The following is a 22,580-nucleotide window of genomic DNA, read 5'->3' on the forward strand; positions in this document are numbered from 1 at the left end:
TAGTGACAGCTGCCTTAGTTCACAGTTTTTACCAATCCTAGCACATGGAACTATCAACTGCAGTCTAATTTGTATTTCCTACCAGGTGGCCCTGGGACAGATAGAGGAAGAAGCTGATCTTGGCCTCCACTGGATCCCTTTACAATAGGACCTAAAACCAATACATTTTTTAGATAGCTTCAGAGCATATCAAATTACCACCCAATTAGTGCCACAATTAACACTCCCAAAGATTGGACTTGGCAGACACCAGAGCCCCATTAAAGTGAATCCTGCTCTGTCACAGCAGCTTGTCTGTTGTGGTCAAGGAAAGTCCTCACTACTAGTCAGTCTAAGGGCCAATCCCATCAACTGGCATGCCAACAGCAATCAAGGCTCAACCACAGCAGAATAGAAAACACAACCTATACAAGGGACACCTCTGGAGGACCTGGATCAAATGAACAAGAATACTGTGCCACTGGGCCCCACAAGACACCTTCCACATAAGGCCAATCTACCCAGACTGAGAGACATAGTAGAAATACAGTCAGCCAAATTGGAGGACAAAGAAACATGTTCCAAGTGAAAGAACAGAAAAAATTCCATAAGAAGAGATAAACAAAACAAAGAAAACTAATTTACTAGATGCAGAATTCAAAACAGTGGTTATAAAGAGACTCAATGAACTTAAGGGAAGAGCAGATGAACTCAGTGAGAACTTCAACAAAGAGATAGAAAACAGAAAAAAAAATGATTGAAAACATAAAAAAGAGCCAGAAATAAAGAACACAATAACTGAAAGGAAAAATACATTAGATGGAATCAAGAACAGATTAGATTAAGAAGTGACTTGGAAAACAAGGTTGTGAAAAACATGTAATCAGAACATCAAAAAAGACAAAAGAATCTTAAAAAATTAGAATAAAGGACTTCTGGGACAACAACAAACAAAAGAACATTCATATCATAAAGGTTCCCAAAGGAGAAGGTAAAGAGAAAGTGATTGGAAACCTATTTGAAGAAATAATGACAGAAAACTTCCCTAGGGAAATAGACATACAAGTCCAGGAAGTGCAAAGTCCCAAATAAGACAAACTCAAAGATACCCTCACCAAGAGACATCATAATAAAAATGTGAAAGGTTAAAGAGAGAATCTTAAAAGTAGCAAGAGAAAAGCAGTTAGTTACATACAAGGTAGCCCCCATAAGACTGTCAGCTTACTTCTCAACAGAATCATTGAAGACCAGGAAGGACTGCATTGAAATATTCAAAATAATGAAAAACAAGGACCTACAACCAAGATTACTTGACTCAGTAAGACCATTATTTAGAATTGAAGGAGATATAAAGATCTCCCTAAACAATAAATAGCTGAAGAAGTTCATCACCACCCAACTAGTATAACAAAAATTTTAAAGGAACTTGAAGAAAGACGAGGAGAAGAAGAAATCTAAAATCTGAAAAAAGAAAATATCAAAAGGAAAAAAATTCTTACTGATAAAGGCAAACATAATTAAAGAAGTGAATCAACCAACACTAAAGCTAGGACAAAAGTTAAAAGCAAAATTAGGAACATCATATGTAATTACAACAGTAAATTAAGGGATATACACATATACACACAAAAATTAAAAAATAATGACAAAAACATAAACATGGAAAGAGTAAGTAAAAATGGTAGTGATTTTAGAATGTGTTTAAACAAGCAACCAACAACTTAAACTACACTGCCATAAATATCAAACCAAAAATCTATAAGCAATATATAAGAAATAAGCAGAAAGGAATCCAAGCACAACACTACAGAAAGTAATCAACATACAAGTGAAGAGAGCAAGAAAATAAGAAAGGAACAGAAAAGAACTAAAAAACAATCAAAAACAATAAAGTGGTAATACCTACATACCTATCAATAATCACTTTAGATGCAAATGGATTAAATGGTCCAATGAAGACATGAATGGATAAGGAAGTGGTACATATATACAACAGAATATTACTCGACCATAAATATGAATGAAATCTTACCATTTATGACAACATGGATAGACCTAGAGGGTAAACCTAAATGAAACAAGTCAGAAGGAGAAAGACAAACACCATATGATTTTACTTGTATGCAGAATCTAATTAACAAAACAAATAAACAAACAAAATAGAAACAAACTAAAATACAGAGAACAAACTGATGGCCGTCAGATGAATGAAGGAAGGGTGAAAGAGGTGAATGGATTAAGTACAAATTTGCAGTTACAAAATATTCATGGAGACGTAAAGTACAGCTTAAGGGATAGAGCCAATAGTATTGTAATAACTACATCTGGTGCCAGGTGGGTAATAGCCTTATTGAGAGGACATTTAAAAGAGTCATTTTGAGGGGATAATTTATGAACATCTATGTTCTTAAATTCTAAACACATGGAAAACATTTATGGCAAGGTTCCCCTCATTGCTTTTTTTTTTTTTTCAAGGAATCATTCTTTTTGTTCCCATCTTTTTTTTTAACTGTCACTTTATGTTCAGTTAATTTGTTAAACAATAGCTGACAAGCTTCATTCATTTCTCACTTACTTAAAACCTGGGAAATTATATTTTATATTGAAATGAGTAACCAATCAAGCAAATAAACATGTTCAATTCTTACTTACTTTGATAATACTAGTGTAAATCTACATTTACATATTTTCAGTAATCCCAATAAACTTAATATATCTTTTGAATTTATTCTTTTGGTTTAAGGGTTATGTTGTCTAAATGCAAATAAGATAATATTTAAAAAATATGAACATTAAATAGTTAAGTCATCAGATTATATATTATCTAGTTCATTTCATGTATGGATTTATTGTTGATTCAAATAGAAGGGAAAATAAAATTACTCCTTCAATCTCATTTTGTTTTAATGATATAGATCACTTCTAAATTCACTGTTAGATTAATTGCCATTCAGCACTTAAATTCTCTTAGATAAGACCAACAATCAATGTTCTTTAAAAGTTAAAATGCATGCTATTTTGGTACACAAAGTGTATTTTGTTCTGTGAAAAGTATTATTTCTGTAGTTCTTGAAAACAAACATTATTTTGTTAGTTTATGCAAATTTTGTCAAATACAAGTAGTGTTCTTGTATTCAGAAATCCAAATTTCATCTTTAAAATAACTGTGATAGGATAAAGAAAAAAAAGCATACTGAAGGAAACTATGAACTGTCTTCAAGGCAAGGGGGAGTGAGACCACTGTAACTATTTGACATTTAGTGTCCCAGATTAAAATACATTTGTGGAATGCCAAATTAGACAATGAAAATACTGTAAGAAGGGTACCTCTGAAAATTTTTGAAATAGAAGTGCCTCAGAGATGGGTAGGAGAAAACAACATTAGAGATATCGTATACATAGTATATGATTCATATGTAGTATATGGTTCATAGTAGCAGTATGTGATTCAGTTGGTTGTCTTTTTGTTTTGTTGGCAGTTTCTTTCACTGTGCAGAAAGAAGCTTTTTGGTTGGATACACTCTCATTATTTTTGCCTTTACTTTCCTTGCCTTTGGAGTCAAATTTATAAAATCTCTACGACCAAGATCTATAACTTTAGTAGCTATGTTTTCTTCTATGTATTTTATGGTTTCAAATATATATTTAAGATTTTGATCCATTTGGAGTTTATTTTTGTATATGTCGACAAACAGTAGTTTAGTTTCTTTTGAATATGGCTTTCTAATTTTCCCAACACCCTTTTTTGAAGAGGTTTTCTTTTATTCATTGTATGTTTTTGGCTTCTTTTTTGAATATTAATTTGCTCATATACATGCTGTTTTATTTCTGGTCTCTCACTTCTGTTCCATTGGTCTGTGTGTCTTTTTCTGCTGACATTCTCTTTTTAAGAGAGAGAGAGAGAGAGAGAGACAGGAAGAGAGAGAGAGGGAGATAAATAAGAATCATCAACCAGTAGTTACTTCACTTTAGTTGTTCACTGATTGCTTCTCATAAGTGCCTTGACAGGAGGCCTCAAGCTGAGCCAGTGACCCCTTGCTCAAGTCAGCGACCTTGGGTTCAAGCCAGCAACTTTGGGCTTCAAACCTGTGACCTTTGGACTAAAGCCAACAATCTTTGGATCACGTTGATGATCTTACGCTCAAGCCAGTGACCCCGTGATCAAGCTGGCAAGGCTGCATTTAAGCTGGCACACCCACACTAAAGCCACTGTGCTCACACTCTAGCCAGTGACCTCAGCGTCCCAGGTCAATGTTCTATCAACTGAGCCACCACCCGTCAGGTATGACATCATGATGTTTTGATTAATGTCACTTTGTAGTATAATTTAAAGTCAGTGAGTGTGATACCTCTGGCCTCATTCTTTTTTCTCAAAATTGTTTTTGTTATTCAATGTTTTGGATTCCTTGTAAATATAATGACTTTTTATTTTATTTCTTTAAAAAATGTCATTGGGATTTTGAACAATAGCTCTCACAAGGGTTAATATCCAAAACATGAAGAATTCATACAACTCAACACTAAACAAACAATCCAATTAAAAAGGGGAGAAGTCTTGAAAAGACACTTCTCCCATAAAGACATACAAATGGCCAACAAATATGAAAAGATGCTGAAAGCCACTAACTTTTAGGGAAATACAAACCAAAACTACAATGAGATAATACCTCAAACCTGTTAGAATGGCTATTATCTACAAAACAAGTAATAAAAAGTGTTAGAATAGTTGTGGGGAAAAAGGAATGCTCATTCACTGCTGGTGGGAATGCAAATTGGTATAACTACTATGGAAAACAGTATGGAGATTCTTCAAAAAATTAAGAATACAGTTACCAGACCCTGGCTGGTTAACTCAGCAGTAGAGCATCGGCAAGGCATGTGGAAGTCCCAGGTTTGATTCCCAGCCAGGGCACACAGAGGAAGCACCCATTTGCTTCTCCACCTTTCCCCCTCTCCTTTCTGTCTCTCTCTTCCCCCTCCCCCGCAGCCAAGGCTCCATTGGAGCAAAGTTGGCCGGGGCACTGAGGATGGCTCCATGGTCTCTGCCTCAGGTGCTAGAATGGCTCCAGTTGCAATGGAACAACAGCCTAGATGAGCAGAACATCGCCTTATGGTGGGCATGTTGGGTGAATCCCATTCAGGCACATGTGGGAATCTGTCTCTCTGCCTCCCCACTTCTCATTTCAGGAAAATACAAACAAACAAACAAACAAACAAACAAAAGAATGGAGTTACCATATGGCCCAACAACAATCCTCTTTTGGGTATCTACCCCCCAAATTTGAAACATATATTCACAAAGATATATGCACACTTATGTTCATAGCAGCATTATTCATGGTTGCCAAGACATAATAACAACCAAAGTGTCTTTTGATAGGTGAATGGATAAAAAAGATGTGGTACCACAATATTATGTACAAAGATGTGTTGTAGAGGGCACCTGAAACCGGTATAATTATGTTAAGTGGTATCACCCCTGTAAATTTGATTTTAAAAAGAAGAATATGATGTGGTACATATACACAATGGAATATTACGTGACTGAAAAAGAAGGAAATCTTACCTTTTGTGATGGCATGGATGGACCTGGAGATAGATACTGTGAACTTCACTTTTATTTAAAAATTAATTTACAGTGGATCATGAACTCAAATATAAAACATAAAACTATAAATATTTAGAAAAAAATAGAAAAAGACCTCTAAAGATCTAGGGTTGGACAAAAGTTCTTACATTTGATGCAAAAACCATGGAAAATTTGACAAATTAGGCCTCATCAAAATTATACATTTTTTCATGTGGAAAATGCTGTGAAGAGGATAAAAAAAGATATAAGTGAGGAGAAAATATTTGCAAATTATTTATCTGCCTAAGGTCTAGTATACATAAATATCTCTGAAAACTTAATAAAAAATAAATAAAACCAACATAATGGACTGTTCAAATGATGTGGAGATATTTATCTGAAATCTATTTACTCTTGTTGATCAATGTCACCCTGTTAAATTTAATTTTCTTTTTTTTTTCCATTTTTTTTTGTATTTTTCTGAAGCTGGAAACGGGGAGAGACAGTCAGACAGACTCCCGCATGCGCCCAACCGGGATCCACCTGGCCCGCCCACCAGGGGCGACGCTCTGCCCACCAGGGGGCGATGCTCTGCCCCTCCCGGGCGTCGCTCTGCCGCGACCAGAGCCACTCTAGCGCCTGGGGCAGAGGCCAAGGAGCCATCCCCAGCACCCGGGCCATCTTTGCTCCAATGGAGCCTTGGCTGCAGGAGGGGAAGAGAGAGACAGAGAGGAAGGAGGGGGGGGTGGAGAAGCAAATGGGCGCTTCTCCTATGTGCCCTGGCCGGGAATTGAACCCGGGTCCCCTGCATGCCAGGCCGACGCTCTACCGCTGAGCCAACCGGCCAGGGCTAAATTTAATTTTCTAAATAAAAAATAAATAATAAAAGAAACCACAATCTATTCAATAATTAAAAATAGCTGGAACTTGGGCAAAATACATGAACAGTCATTTCATGCAAAAGGATATTCAGATGACAAATAAATACAAGAGAAGATGTCCAGTATTATTAGACATCAGAGAAATAAAAGTTAAACTGGAGATATTAATATACACTTATAATAAAAGCTAAAGTAAAAAAAGTACACTGGCAAATTTTGGTGAGAATGTGGAAAAACTGGATGGCTTATAAATTGCTGCTAGTAATGTAAAATGGTACAGAAGTTCTGGAAACCAGTTTGGCAGTTTCCTATAAAAATAAATATGCGTACAATGGCCTTGTAGTATAACTTGATATCAGGAAGTGTGATGCCTCCCACGTTATTCTTCCTTTTCAAGATTGCTGAGGCTATTTGTATTCTTTTTTGGTTCCATATAAATTTTTGGAATATGTGTTCTATATCTTTGAAGTATGTCATTGGTATTTTAATTGGTATTGCATTGAATTTATAAATTGCTTTGGGTAATATAGACATTTTAATGATGTTTATTCTTTCTAACCATGAGCCCGGTATATGCTTCCATATGTTTGTATCTTCCTTGATTTCTTTTATCAATGTTTTATAATTTTCCGAGTCTAAGTCTTTAATCTCCTTGGTTAAATTAACTCCTAGGTACTTTATTTTTTTTATTACAATAGTGAAGGGGCTTGTTTCCTTAATTTCTCTTTCTGACAGTTTATTGTTGGTGTATAAAAATGCCTCTGATTTCTGAGTATTAATTTTATTTCCTGCTACCTTGCTGAATTCATTTATCAGGTCCAGTAGTTTTTTTTACTGCGACTTTAGGGTTTTCTATATACCATATCATATCGTCTGCAAATAATGATAGTTTTACTTCTTCTTTTCCAATTTGGATGCCTCTTATTTTTTCTTCTTGTCTGTTTGCAAAACAGCCTGGAACTGGCATAAGAACAGGCATATAGATCAATGGAACAGAACTGAGAATCCAGAAATAAACCCACACCTTTAGAGACAACTGGTATTTGACAAAGGTGGTAGTAGCATACAATGGAGTAAAGACAGCCTCTTTAATAAATGGTGTTGGGAAAATTGGACATCTACCTTCAAAAAAATGAAACTAGATCACCAACTTACACCATTCACAAAAATACTCAAAATGGATAAAAGACTTAAATGTAAGCCATGAAACCATAAGTATCTTAGAAGAAAACATAGGCAGTAAGCTCTCCCACACCTCTCGCAGCAATATATTTGCCAATTTATTTCCACGGGCAAGTGAAATAAAGGACAGGATAAACAAATGGGACTGTATCAAACTAAAAAGATTTTGCACAGCTAAAGACAATAAGAACAGAATAAAAAAGACAAACTACACAATGGGAGAACATATTCAACAATACGTCTGATAAGGGGTTAATAACCAAAATTTATAAAGAACTTGAATACAACAGCAGGAAGACAAACAATCCAATCAAAAAATGGGCAAAAGAAATGAATAGACACTTCTCCAAAAAGGACATATAGATGGCCAATAGGCAGATGAAAAAATGCTCAACATCACTAATCATTAGAGAAATGTAAATTAAAACCACAATGAGATATCACCTCATCCCAGTCAGAATGGCGATTATCAACAAAACAACACAGAATAAGGGCTGGCGAGGATGTGGAGAAAAGGGAACTCTCCTGCACTGCTGGTGGGAATGCAGACTGGTGAAGCCACTATGAAAAACAGTATGGAGATTCCTCAAAAAATTAAAAATCAAACTGCTTTTTGACCCAGCAATCCCATTTTAGGAATATACCCCAAGAACACCATAGCACTGTTTCAAAAGGAGAAATGCACCCTCTATGTTCACAATAGCAAAGATCTGGAAACAGCCTAAGTGTCCATCAGAGGATGAGTGGATTAAAAAGCTTCGGTACATATATACTATGGAATACTACTCAGCCATAAGAAATGATAACATCGGATCATTTACAACAACATGGATGGACCCTGATAACATTATACTGAGTGAAATAAGTAAATCAGAAAAAACTAAGAACTCTATGATTCCATACATAGGTGGGATATAAAATGAGACTCAGAGACATGGACAAGAGGGTGGTAGTTACTGGGGGGAGGGGCAAAATATATAAAAAAAGTAAATATGCAATCAACCTACAACTCAGAAATTGCTCTCAAGGGTAATTTTCCCTGACAAATTAAAACTTATATTAACACCTAATCTTACACAGGAAAGTTAATGGCAGCTTTGTTCATAAGACCCAAAAACTATAAAAAAACTCAGAGTTCCTTCAATGTGTTAATAGTTAAGCTCTGGAAGAACTATACCATGGAATAGTATGCAGTAACATAGTGGAATGAACTATTGCTACATGTAGCAACCTGAATGAATCTCCAGGGAGTTAGTATGAGTGAAAATCCAATCCCCAAAAGTTATATAATTTATGAATCATTTTATACATAGAAAGCAAGCTGACAGCTGTCAGGGGCTGGGGGTTAGGTAAGGGAGGTGGAGGAATAGAACAAAAAAGGACAGAAACCCCTCTTATAACATTCTTGAAATGACAAAATTTTATAAATAAAGAACTGATTAGCAATTGCCAGAGATTGTGGACAGTGTTTGTGTGTGTGGGGAGAGGGATAAGTTGAAATTGGTTAACACAACACAAGAGATCCTTGTTGTGATGAAATTTTCTATATCTAGACATAACTTGGGATATATAAACTTACACATGTGATAAAACTTCATAGAACTTAATAAACACACAGACAAATAAATGTATAAAAATATGAAGAAATATGAATAAGATCAGTGGGTTAAATCATATCAGTATATTGATTGTGTTATATATATATATATAGTTTCGAAAGTTGTCATCGGAGGAAACTGAGTAAAGGGCACAGGGTTATCTTTGTATTACTTCTTACAACTCACTGGGAATCTATAATTGTCTCAACCAAACTTTCAATTAAAAAAAAAAGATACAGGCTCTGTCTGGTTGGCTCAGTGGTAGAGTGTTGGCCTGGCGTGTGGAAGTCCCGGGTCCGATTCTCGGCCAGGGTACACAGGAGAAGCACCCATCTGCTTCTCCACTCTTCCCCCTCTCCTTTCTCTCTGTTTCTCTCTTCCCCTCCCACAGCAAAGGCTCTATGGGAGTAAAGTTGGCCTGGGCACTGAGGATGGCTCCATGGCTTCCGCCTCAGGCACTAGAATGGCTGTGATTGCAATGAAGGGACACCCCAGGTGGGCAGAGCATCGCCCCTAGTGGTCATGCTGGGTGGATCCCAGTCGGGCACATGCAAGAGTCTGTCTCTGCCTCCCTCCTTCTAACTTCAGAAAAATGTAAAACAAAAAACCCAAAAAACTCCACAAAAAAACCCTCTCAGATAAACTGCTATTTGTTGACACCTCTTCTAAAATGTATGTAATGCCATATCCCACCCCCTCCCCAGGAATTGAATAGTCATGGTAGCTGTTGAATGACTGATGCTTTCTTGCAATAAGTTTGCCTCCAAAATAGTATTGGAAGCAGATATTTGTACTATGTGAATGTATTCTATATTACAGTGTCAGAGTATAGTCAGAAGTGAAGCAGGAATAACACATCTGAATAATAGCTAACATCATGCTGATCCACGTGTTATTTAATCACAGTGACTGAAGTCTCAACTGAAAGTTTAAAGCAGAGTTAAATATTCAATTCTGGGTCCTTTGTCTAGAACTCTTCCTTCCAGATAACTGCATGTATTTCTTAGTCAGCTTCTTCCAGTATTTCGATAAATATCATTTTCTCCAGGAGACCTTCCCTGATGATCACATTTAAAACTAATCTCCCTATCTTTTTCTTTCCTTGTTTTATTTACCTCTGTAACACTTACTACTTTCTAACATACTATTTGTTTTACTTGTTTATTTTGTTCATTTTCTGTCTTCCCCTTTGGAATGAAAACCTCATAGAACAACCAGTTTTGTTTGCTTTGCTCACTATTGTATCTCAAGTGCCATTATCATAATAAGTATTTAATAATTACTTATTCAATAGGTGAATATAAAAGGTACCTTCTCAGAATTTTTTTCTGAAAAGGCTTCTTGGTAAATTGATTGCTTCTTGTGCAGTCTGATTGTAAGTGTCATTATTAAAACAGTCATACATTAAAAACCTGTGATCATTGGTTTTATCAGTAGGCAATGATGAAACTTATAGGATGCTCCAGATGATAGTTCTGTTATGGGATTAAACCGATTGAACACAAGTACTCCCAATGAGTAACCCATGTAATTCTCTACCTTAATAAGATCTAACAGGTGAGAGTCTTCACCTAGCAGCAGATACCCGTTACATGAGCCCACTATGTCTGACAGAGGCTTGAAGTGTGTCTGGACCTGCTGAACCATAAATAAGTTTTTTTCACAAATTCTCTGAAATCTGTCATTATATGAGTCTATAAGCAGTTTATATAGGTAACCATGGTTCCCCTGACTTAAGATAAAGCAACAAGGAGAAAACCTGGCTGATTTTTATCATTATTGGAGAGCTATAATATTTCCTGATGGTGGATCCAGCACCTATATACATAAAATGAGTGGTCTTTTCTACATTGAAATAGTTCATGCTGCTGCATTTACTCACTCATGACTGGTGCTAAACTGAACCAGGATGGCTAAGAGATGGGTCTAAATTTCCAGGCAGCCTTTCAGCTATACACACAGGTCCAAGTTGCTAACCTTGATTATCTAAACCACTTGTTCACATAAAAATCTGGAAATTCTTTACTTGGGTGTCACATTTAAAGCAGCATTGTTCCATAGCACATCCCTTCCAGAAAATGCAATTCATGTATGGTGTCTTCCTCCTGCTCTGAAGTACTGGCATTTCCTCATGAGCAGGAAGTCATATAATATCCAGAGTGCTAATACTAATCCAACATAGATCTGGCATAGGGAGTGAATTTTTTGAATGTGCAGAATAACATTCATATATCTGTTCCATCAATAGGATATGCAAATGTTCTGCCTTGCTCAGAAATACACAGCCTGACTGTGCATGGAGTTATGTGAGGTGTTTCATCAACTGACTCGGGTAAAGGAAACTGTTTATAAAATATACTAAATTCCTGAAATTATGGTAGTGTAGTGCCTTTATACACAAGACTAAAAGTTTTGATTATGGGGTCAATTGTTTTGTAACTGTTCTCCCCCCCCCAATAATAAAAGGACTGCAGTATTGCTGTCAGCTCATCTATGTCCATATGTGTAGTGATTCTGGAGCTGTGGAGTTTATAACACAATGGTTACTTACTGCAATTTAGACCCTGGAGAGTCCAGTAGAAATGCTGTCTGGAGGATATTGGGTGATAGGATGAACCAAGGATGACCTGAACAGAAGGGAAATTTCAAATAGCAGTTAAGGTCATAAGCAAGAATTCTAAGGTAATTTTTGCTCTTTTGGTTGTTATTTCACTCACTTGTGAAATTGTATTTTTTTTAGTGTTTAAGAAGAATGTTTATGGTAAAGATGTAACTCTTAATTTATAAATTAAAATGTGGCACTTTTCCTTTGCTTTAAAGCATGTCCTTACACAATGCTCATTTCAAAATTTTTTTTTTATTGTATTTATTTTTTAATGGGGTGACATCAGTAAATCAAGATACATATATTCAAAGATAACAAGTCCAGGTTATCTTAAAGTTCAATTATGCTGCATACCCATCACCCAAAGTCAGATTGTCCTGTCACACTCTATCTAGTTCTCTTTGTGCCCCTCCCCCTCCCCCTTCCCTCTCCCTCTCCTCCCTCCCCCCGTAACCACCACACTCTTATCAATGTCTCTTGGTCTCACTTTTATGTCCCATCTATGTATGGAAAAATGCAGTTCCTGGTTTTTTCTGATTTACTTATTTCACTCCGTATAATGTTGTCAAGGTCCCACCATTTTGCTATAAATGATCCGATGTCATCATTTCTTATGGCTGAATAGTATTCCATGGTGTATATGTGCCACATCTTCTTTATCCAGTCATCTATTGATGGGCTTTTTGGTTGTTTCCATGTCCTGGCCACTGTGAACAATGCTGCAATGAACATGGGGCTGCATGTGTCTTTACAAGTCAATGTTTCTGAGTTTTGGGGGTATATACCCAGTAGAGGGATTGCTGGGTCATAAGGTAGTTCTATTTTCAGTTTTTTGAGGAACCACCATACTTTCTTCCATAATGGTTGTACTACTTTACATTCCCACCAACAGTGGATGAGGGTTCCTTTTTCTCCACAGCCTCTCCAACATTTGCTATTACCTGTCTTGTTAATAATAGCTAATCTAACAGGTGTGAGGTGGTATCTCATTGCAGTTTTGATTTGCATTTCTCTAATAACTAAAGAAGATGAGCATCTTTTCATATATCTGTTGGCCATCTGTATTTCTTCCTGGGAGAAGTGTCTGTTCATATCCTCTTCCCATTTTTTTATTGGATTGTTTGTTTGTTTGTCGTTGAGTTTTATGAGTTCTTTGTATATTTTGGATATTAGGCCCTTATCTGAGCAGGTGCTTAAAAATATCATTTCCCAATTAGTTGGCTGTCTGTTTATCTTGTTATCAATTTCTCTTGCTGAACAAAAACTTCTTAGTCTGATGTAGTCCCATTCATTAATTTTTGCTTTCACTTCTCTTGCCTGTGGAGTCAAATTCATAAAATGCTCTTTAAAGCCCAGGTCCATGAGTTTGGTACCTATGTCTTCTTCTATGTACTTTATTGTTTCAGGTCTTATGTTTAGATCTTTGATCCAAAAAATTTTAAATGTAAATATAATTTATTGATGTACTTTAGTGTTGTTGTTTGCCATTTGAATATATTTGATGAAAACTGAACCTTGAAGCAATGTCTGGGAACCATTGAAAATAATATTCTTTGTTATGTAAACAATGTAATTATGAAAAGAATTATTCTAACATAATTGTAAATATAGAGGAACAATTCAAAATTGTATTTATAGTATGACTTCAACTGTCAATATCATATCAATTTTGACAAAGTTATCTTAGCAGGTTTAGGGCTTGTTGTGTGTTCCTACCTTCAGGAATGCTTGTGGTTCACTGAAGGTCATCATTTCAGGTACAAGATAAAAAAATCCCATAAAATTTACCGTTATTTTCTCAAGAAGACTGAGGTAATGTCCATAAACATATAACTGGGTGCAGAGTTTCTGAGATGATCTCTTCAACCAATTATTTTGTGTGATAAACTCCCAGTTCAGTCTACAACATTGATGTCTTTAACACAGTGCCTCACACAAAATGGTTTGTTATGATCTGGCAGTTACTCATATCTGACGAGTTATTGATATTTCCAACTGCTAATAGATGGTTATACCGTTTCTATGGTAGATGATCTCTGGAGGTTGTGGCTTCTGACAACCCAGATCATCCAGGCTTGTACAACACTGTGTCCATCTGGACATTTGAGTTACTTATCACATTTGTATTTTGTACTTGAATTGCTACCATAACAGTGCCTAAATGCATCAGAGATGAATTGTGTTTTCTGATTGGTCTGAATATTCATTCCAAGCTCTAATGACTGACCTTTTGGACACATGATGATAAGTGTCCTTAAGGTTATCTCTTTAAATTAAAATAAGTCTCCAAGTAACCATATGAGGAAGCCATATATAGAAGTTCTGGCCAACAGCCTCAGCTAAGGCCCCAGCCAATAGACAGTATCAGTTTCCAGATGTGTGAATGAATAAGTCTTCAAGTGATCACAGCCCCCTGTCTTTGAGCATCTTCTGCTGAGGCCTTAGATATCTTTGAACAAAAACAAGAAATCAGCCCTGGATGGTTGGCTTAGTGGTAGAGCGTCGGCCTGGCATGCAGGAGTCCCGGGTTCGATTCCCAGCCAGGGCACACAGGAGAAGCACCCATCTGCTTCTCCACCCCTCCCCCTCTCCTTCCTCTCCGTCTCTGTCTTCCCCTCCTGCAGCCAAGGCTCCATTGGAGCAAAGTTGGCCTGGGCGCTGAGGATGGCTCTGTGGCCTCTGTCTCAGGCGCTAGAATGACTCTGGTTGCAACAGAGCGATGCCCCAGAAAAATACAAAAAAAAACCCAAACAACCCAAACAAAAAACAAACAAACAAAAAAACCAAGAAATCTTTGTTGTGTACTGTTCACAGTCTTAACCCAAAGTATTTGTAAGCATAATAAAGTGGTGGTTGCTTTGTGCTTTAAATTTGGAATGATTTATTATTCAGCAAGAGTTAACTGGGCGAGGAGCTTGTACCTGTATGTGGAGTGCTACTATAACAAAACCTAAAACTGTGTGTCATTGGCTTTAGGGCCAGGCAATGGAAAGGACCTTGAAGAGAGTAGTATAAAAATCCTACAGGGCCTGCAAGGCACTGTGGGTAAAGGCTTAAAGTAAATTGGAAGCGGAAAAGGGAGCCCTTATCATACAGTAGAAGAAAGGCAGCAATATTTTACTATGGTAATATGGAAAATAAGAAATATACTTAATAAACTTGATGATTTATCTGTATATAGAGAAATATAAGCAACATATTGAAGGCAACTCCTGACTTCTTTTCACTGAATATTGTGGTAGAGATGTGAGCTAAATAATTAACCTTCATTATAAAAAATCCAGGGCTTATTGGGTTTGAAAAATCTTTCTATTTTTCTTTCATAACCTCTCTAGACTGTTAATTCTCAAATTAGAAAAAGCTTTAGACCAAATATTAAAACCAGATTGGAATTGTAAAATCTTTTGTTAAAACTTTAAAAAGATGTAAGGTAGTTCCTCCCAAAATCTTTCAGACAGACAAAGGTCCTCAAAGGATATTAAGAACATATGTTACAGATTATTTTTCCTTAACAATAGGACTTTTAAGTACTTTAGGGTGATTATTTACAACAGTCACACAGAAAACAAAATGAGCAATGGCTTTTGTCTAATGGAATGAATTATAAATTAGCACAAAGAAAGCCCATAGAGGTTTTTAAGTATTGTATCAGCTTGAACTAAAAGAGATAGAAATTGTACAAAATAGAGTCTTTTGGACTCTCAGGCTACTACAGGAGAAAGCAAGATGAATAAACTATTCAAGTACAAACATGAACTATTATTTTTATGCAACAAGGAAATACAACTTCGAGTTAGAACCAAGTGACCAAAAGGTAGAGTAAAAAGAAATAGAGAGCAACTTTCAAGCAGTCGGACACAAGGAAATGACAACATGTCCATACTTAGATTTCAGAATTGCTATGGATCAGTGATTGCTACATTCTCTCTATTTCCCCCTTTCTCTCAGTTCCATCAGCATCTATAGTGACTATGTTAAGCCTGCCCTCTGAATTGTATGTTGGGTTTGTCTATCAGATACCTTGCAGCTGTAGTGTTCCTATCTTCAAGTCAAGATATACTCAAGGGACTGGATCCAAAGAAGCAAATCTGAAGATCTTCACCTATGCTTGAACTTCTTTTAGAGACTGAGACCTGGTAGTTAAACTTCTGTCATATTGGATTAGGTTTGGAAGAGGAGATCGGTGTATTTTGTATGCGGGAAGGGTGTTAATTATTGTAGCCTGTGGGTAAATTGTGACAGATTGTATTTTCCAAAGTTAACTATAACAATATCTTCCATACCATATGCTTGTTTAAAAATGTGACTTTAACATTTCTTTCATCAAGAGCTATGGGTTTATGTCCCTCCCATTCAATTTGAGTGGGGTTGTAGCTATGGAACAACTGATGCTGTGTGACTTTCAAAACTAGAACATAAAAGGTAATAAAGTTTTTATTTTGTGACTGTTGGGACACTTGCTCTTGGAACTCAGCCACTATGCTCTAATAAAGTCTAAGCATCTATGTGAAAAGGACACATGGTCCAGCTGACAATTCCAGCTGAGATCAGTACTGACAGCATCAATTGCCAAACATGAGAATGAGTGAGGCTTCAGATGATGTTAGCCCTCAGTCTTTGATTCTTCCCAGTTGGGGCTCCAGACATTGTGAAGCAGAGAATCCATCTCTGATATATCTTTTCTCAATTCCTAACCTGTAAAATCTTTGTGCATAATAAACCAGTTGGTACATGCCATTAAGTTTGGATGGTTTGTTATAATGCAATAGTAACTGGAACAGGACCTAATAGCCAGTTAGTACACTTCATTCTTAAATCAAGTGCTAGCTGGCTAGGTAGAATGTTTTACTATAATTCTGGTTGAGGAACTCCATTTCTAGACTTTTGAAGCTATAGTTAAAAAAATTAGTCTGGGGAGATTAGAAAATTTATTGCTGCTTGGATTAGGAGTCTGTCAAAAAGTTGTATATGTGGAATATATTAAATGTATCAGACAGGTCAGTCTTCTTCAACCTTTCTAGCTTCCTAACACATATAAGGAATGCATCTCTTTCTCATAAGTAACAATGTCTCACTACAGCAGTGGCATATACAAATACAAGATATGTATCACAACCTACAGGGGGTAAGAAGGAATGTGTAGTTTAGAAAAGCCCTTACTCCCTGGAAATTCTTATGTTTTCTCCATTCGAGATTCAATGATTGATACACTAATATGCCCCTGAGACCTGAGACAACATAATGGGCAGGTTTTAATTTCTCAGTGGGTGGGGGCATTGAAAAAGACAAAGGAAATCATTAAAAACTGAAATTATATTGTGTCCTTGAGTTGTGACATAAGGCTTGGGGTTTCATATTTGTTTAAAAATGACCCTTTGGTTAATATACACTGCTCATAAAAAATTAGGGGATTGGGGAACATGCAGATACTCCAGTATTTTCAGCCTTCTGTATAGGACATTTTCACTAATGAAATAAAATTTGCTTTTGCATCTCATTTGCATAATTGAACAACTCTCTTTGACTTGTCCTTTGTTTTTCTGATGTTCTTAACTAAAAAAAATCAAATGCTTCTTTTTTATCACTTCATATTCATTTTGAAACATTCCCTAATTTCTGTGAGCAGTATATAATTTGAGCAGAGATGCACAAAAGTAGATAGAGGCCTCACAGTACTAATGATATTATTTTAAGGTGTGGCAGAAAAGCTGTCCTTAAATATTACTGAGCTCTTTCTATCAGTGAGTCCCTTCCCCTACAATAACAGAGCTATATGTGGAATCTAATGAATACAGTGAACTGAGAAACAGAATAGAGGCAGAGATGGGGTCTCAGAGACTAGAGGGACAGCTGTCAGAGGGAAGGGGGATGAGGAGAGGGGATCAGAGAAGGTAAAAGGAGTAGTGAAACTATATATACATAACACAGAGATATTGATAACAGGACAGCAAATCCCAGAGGGAAGGGGGCAGGAAGTTGGGGGAGGGGATAGTATGGGACACAGGGGTGGGGTGAGGGTTTTACATTAAGTGGGACACTTGAATCCATGTTAACACAATAAATTAAAATTAATAAAATAAAAAAATGTGGTGAGAAACTCTAAAGTATTATCCAATTTTAGTTCAACGCATTTGTTACATGGTGTGACTCATATCCATTTGTTGCCTGGTGGGAGTAAAATTCAGTCCGAGATAAACAAGAGCAAAGATACAGAGTTACAAAGTGATGGTTTAAGTTTATCTCTATTTCCTCTAAATCTTCCTTTCCTAATACATGCTGGCATTTTCAAACCAAGCCCATCCCTTCACCCTTAGTCCCTCCAAAGCTATGTAGCTATGTTGTCTCATCTTTGTTATATTTTGTGACTCAGGGGGAATCTCCCTTTAATATCCAAGAAATGTGTATATTACAAGAAATGTGGGCATCATTTGGTGAATATTAAATAATTGATAAAATGCATTTTGGAATTCTGTTTATGAAAAGAAATGCGATTTTATTTTATTTTTTTTTAGTGTGAGAGAGACAAAGAGATGCACAGGTAGGTACAGACAGACAGGAAAGGAGAGAGATGAGAAGCATCCAGTCTTCATTGTGGCACCTTAGTTGTTTATTGATTGCTTTCAAATATGTGCCTTGGCCGGGGGGGGGGGGGGGCAACCGCAGATTGAGTGACCCCTTGCTCAAGCCAGTGACTTTGAAGCTCAAGCTGGCGAGCTTTGCTCAAATCAGAGGAGCCGTGCTCAAGCCGGGTGTCCTTGGGGTTTCGAATCTGGGTCCTCCATGTCCCAGTCCAACACTCTATCCACTGCGCTACTGCCTGGTCAGGCAAAAAATGCGATTTTATATACGGATCAACCAATGGCAATAAAATCGCAGCTTTCATTACAAAAAAAATGTATTTTAGGTAAGTGGGAAAGAAAATGAATGTCACTGAAGTAACATCTGAAAAGGTAATGATTATAAATTTTTTTCACAAATATAATTTATTTTCTTTAAAAAATATAAACTTTTAAACCCTAAATTCTTACATGTTAGGCAGTAGGTCGGTTCTAGTTCTGCCTAAACTTTAGAAATTGGTGGAAATGTGAATAAAAATGTCATGGCATGTTTTCAGGCCTGACAAAAACCATTTACAAAGTTTTGACTCACGTGTTGGTGGATGAGAGCCAAATAGCTTGTATTTTCTTATGTATTTTTTATGTGAGCTAATTAATCAACAGAAAAATTCTGAATTTTCCTGGGTTGAAGGTATATAACTGAAAAATTAAAAAAATTTCAATGACTTCTTATTGTTCTCAATTTTGGAATTAAAATTTCTTTGTCCACTTATCTAAACTTGTGTTTATAATGTAATTGACTTTATTATGAATGCCTCCCCTTCCTTGTAACATTTTTATGTCTTTCCTGTTGAGCAAGGTCAGTGTTTCTCCAATTTTGGATTGCTGTGTTACTTATTTCACTTATTCAAAGAAACTAGCAAGTTTGTAGGAAACTGATAAGGTCATATGCAACAGCAAACAGATGAGTTGGAGTGGGAGAAATGGAAGAATACAATTGCCTCCAGGATTTCTTTCTAACATTGTAAGTGGAGAACTGAAGTTCTCACAGAACAAGAAGGTTTATAACCAGGAAGATCTCTGGAACCACTCTTTAATTACAAAGAAACTTGCTATACAATAAACTTACCTAAGGTGTAGTGTTTTTGTCAGTTTTGTTTCTGGTGTATCCAAGGGCTTATAATAGTTTCTGGCATGCAATAGGTGCTTAATAGAAGATTTCATTGAATGACTAAATGCAATTTCCCTTTTGTCTGGGAGACAGCCTGATATGGTAGAAAGATATAGGCTCTGAGATGATCCTTTAACTGATATCAAATGTTAGAGTTATCTAAGAGTTTAGTTAAGGACTACCTACTTCTCTAAATCTATATTATTTCCTCAGCTGTTTCATTCACCCCCAAATCTTCAATTGCCATGTATAAGGTGGTGATGTTCACATTTTTATTTCTACCTTTAATTACATATATTCAATTACCTGCTTGATATCTGTGCTTGAATGACTCACAGACATCTCACTCTCATCATATTTAAAATTGAACTCAGTATCTCTTTCCCATATAACTCCCGTTACTTACCTTGTATACACCAATTCATCAGAATCAGAGACAAATAGAAACAAAACTACTCTCAGTCTCTATTTCTTCCTCCTGGCTATCATCCTAGAAAATTTCATGTTTAATATCTGAGCTCATTTAATTTTGAGTTTGAGTTCTATTCAAGTTTTGAGAAGTAGAATAAGAGGTTGAGAAGGAATACCAAGATTAGGGTACACAAAAAAACCAGAGACACAGCATCATGACTGTCAGGAGATTCACAACCAAAAAGATTAGATTGGACTCTGCTTAATATACCAGTAATTGAGGTGTGTGGACAGAGAAGGGTTAGCACGTGACGTTCTTAGCACTTGACTATAAAGACTAAAAATAGCCGCTTTCTTTACCCTTCATTTTTTGATACTTATAGAGAATCCTGACTTCCCATACCCCTAACTTGTAGTGGGAGTTCAGAATTGTAATTACCTAGATAAAATGAGAAACAACAGGATATTTCTAGATGAAAAAAAAAAAAAGATCACTGTGGTTCACAGCAGTGGTGTCAATGCTCAAGTGTAGTGCCAGGTGTTTTAAGACGGGTGATGGGTAAAGTTATATACACTGCCAGTCCTGTCAAGTATAAAATGAATGACAGGTAAACATTACACCCCATCTAGTGTGAATAATTTTGAGACCACTACATGTGTAAAAATAACTGGCATAAAATGGGGTGGGTGGATCTAATACAAGGTGATATATAATCATGATCTACCAACTAAAGATGAATTAGGGATATATACCTTTGCTACATGTGTAAGTCCAGCACTTGGGAACCAAAGCAGGAGGATGACTCATCTGTATTTTGCTTAAGAAAAATTTATAGTTCACTGTGTATGATTTCATGAAAAGGAGAGGAGATAGTGAATCAGAAGATGAGCCTGAAGGAGTGGTTGCCATCACAAGCTAAGGTGTCTACTTACCCATACCCACAGGTTTTCTAATGGATAGTGTGATTTGAACATATGACTCTTTCAGAGTGGCGTCAGGAAGTTACAGAAAACAGAGGAGTCTGCAGGCTTACTTCTCTAGGGAAAAGGGATCTGAGACGGAAAAGAGAATGCTCATTTTGAAAGAGAGTATGAACTCAGAGCAAAGGTACTTTAATATCTGGATTTTAAACCAGTTTTATTCTATCACCCTGGTTGTGCCAAGGAAGGATGTCACAAAAAATTCCAGGGTTGTTTTGTATGTGAGAATCTGGGCTTGTGAACAAAATTTAGAGTGCCCAGGTATAGGACTGTTATTTTCCCATTCCTGCAGGAATTAATAATTAATTCCTCATAAAGATTCACATTGTAGCATTTTCTGCAAAGATTTTACTAGAGAAAGTTTTAGGGGGTCTAAGGATGCACCCAAGTTTTGCTCCATTGAGGTTTTTGACATGTTTAGATACACTTGGAGAACTGGTGAAAAAACAGTGATAAGAATCTGCTGCTGGTCAAGGGGCGGAGAGTGCGGCTCCTGCAGTCCGCCGGGGATCTCATCTGAGCCCGCCCGCTTTCAGAGGTAATGGGGCTACCTGCTTGACACATTATGATGGAACCGACACCAAAGCTGAGGTCCCCTTGATCATGAACTCCATAAAATCCTTTTCTGACTCTGCTCAATGTGGAAGGCTGGAACTGTACCTCGTGGTGGCTTCAGTGACGATAGGCAGTTGTCACAAAAACTTACTCATCAACTTCTTAGTGAATTTGACAGACAAGAAGATGACATTCACTTACTGACATTATGTGTGACAGAATTAAATGACTGGGAAGAAAACGAAAACCACTTTCCAATCATTTATGGCATTGCTGTCAACGTTAAAACTGCAGAGATTTACAGAGCCTCCTTCCAAGATTGTGGTCCAGAGGAGGAGCTGCGTGCTGCACGAGCTTTAATAGGAGGACCAATGATTAGTTTTTATGATTCAAAGACAGAACAACTTCGAATAGGACCGTATTTCTGGATGCCATTTCCACATGTGGATTTCTGGTTGCAGCAAGATGATAAGCAAATACTAGAGAATCTGTCCACTTCACCTCTAGCTGAGCCCTCTCACTTTGTTGAACATATTAGATCTACCTTGATGTTTTTAAAAAAATACCCATCTCCAACAAACACGCTATTTCCTGAAAATAAAGCTCTCCTCTACAAAAAGAATGAAGATAGCTTATGGGAAAAGATCTCCTCTCTAGAAAGCTAAATATAGAAATTATCAAAGAAAGCAACTTTTTGGTGTGACAGACCATTGGTGGGGGTTGGACAGAAAAGGAATTTGGAATCTACATCTGTTGAGTCTTTGTGTCTTTCAAATGACATTCAAAATAATCTTATTTTGGCAAAAAAAAAAAAGAAGAATCTAGTTAATTGAGGAGTCAAAGAACCTCTCGGATAATCACATCCTCATGGAACAAAAAGTCACAGTAATCAAGATGAGTTCAATGGGCCAGCTGCATCAGAAAGAGTGATTTTCAAATATAGCACAGATATATAACTCTGTTGGATTAGTCACTGACCTCGTTCGCCCACAGGCACATTTCAGTCCTAGAGGGATATCCAAACAAGAAAAAGAGTGAAAAATGTAGCAAGCTGTTTCACTCATTGCACAGCATTACACAACTGTTTTACC

At 36.7% G+C, this 22,580-nt stretch overlaps 1 pseudogene; it reads left to right on the forward strand.

Moving 5' to 3' along the window:
* Positions 1-21,406: 21,406 nt before the first annotated feature.
* On the forward strand, positions 21,407-22,231 carry LOC136385626 (protein N-terminal asparagine amidohydrolase-like; annotated as a pseudogene).
* Positions 22,232-22,580: the final 349 nt, after the last annotated feature.

Source organism: Saccopteryx leptura, chromosome X, assembly GCF_036850995.1.
Source record: "Saccopteryx leptura isolate mSacLep1 chromosome X, mSacLep1_pri_phased_curated, whole genome shotgun sequence".
Taxonomy (NCBI): domain Eukaryota; kingdom Metazoa; phylum Chordata; class Mammalia; order Chiroptera; family Emballonuridae; genus Saccopteryx; species Saccopteryx leptura.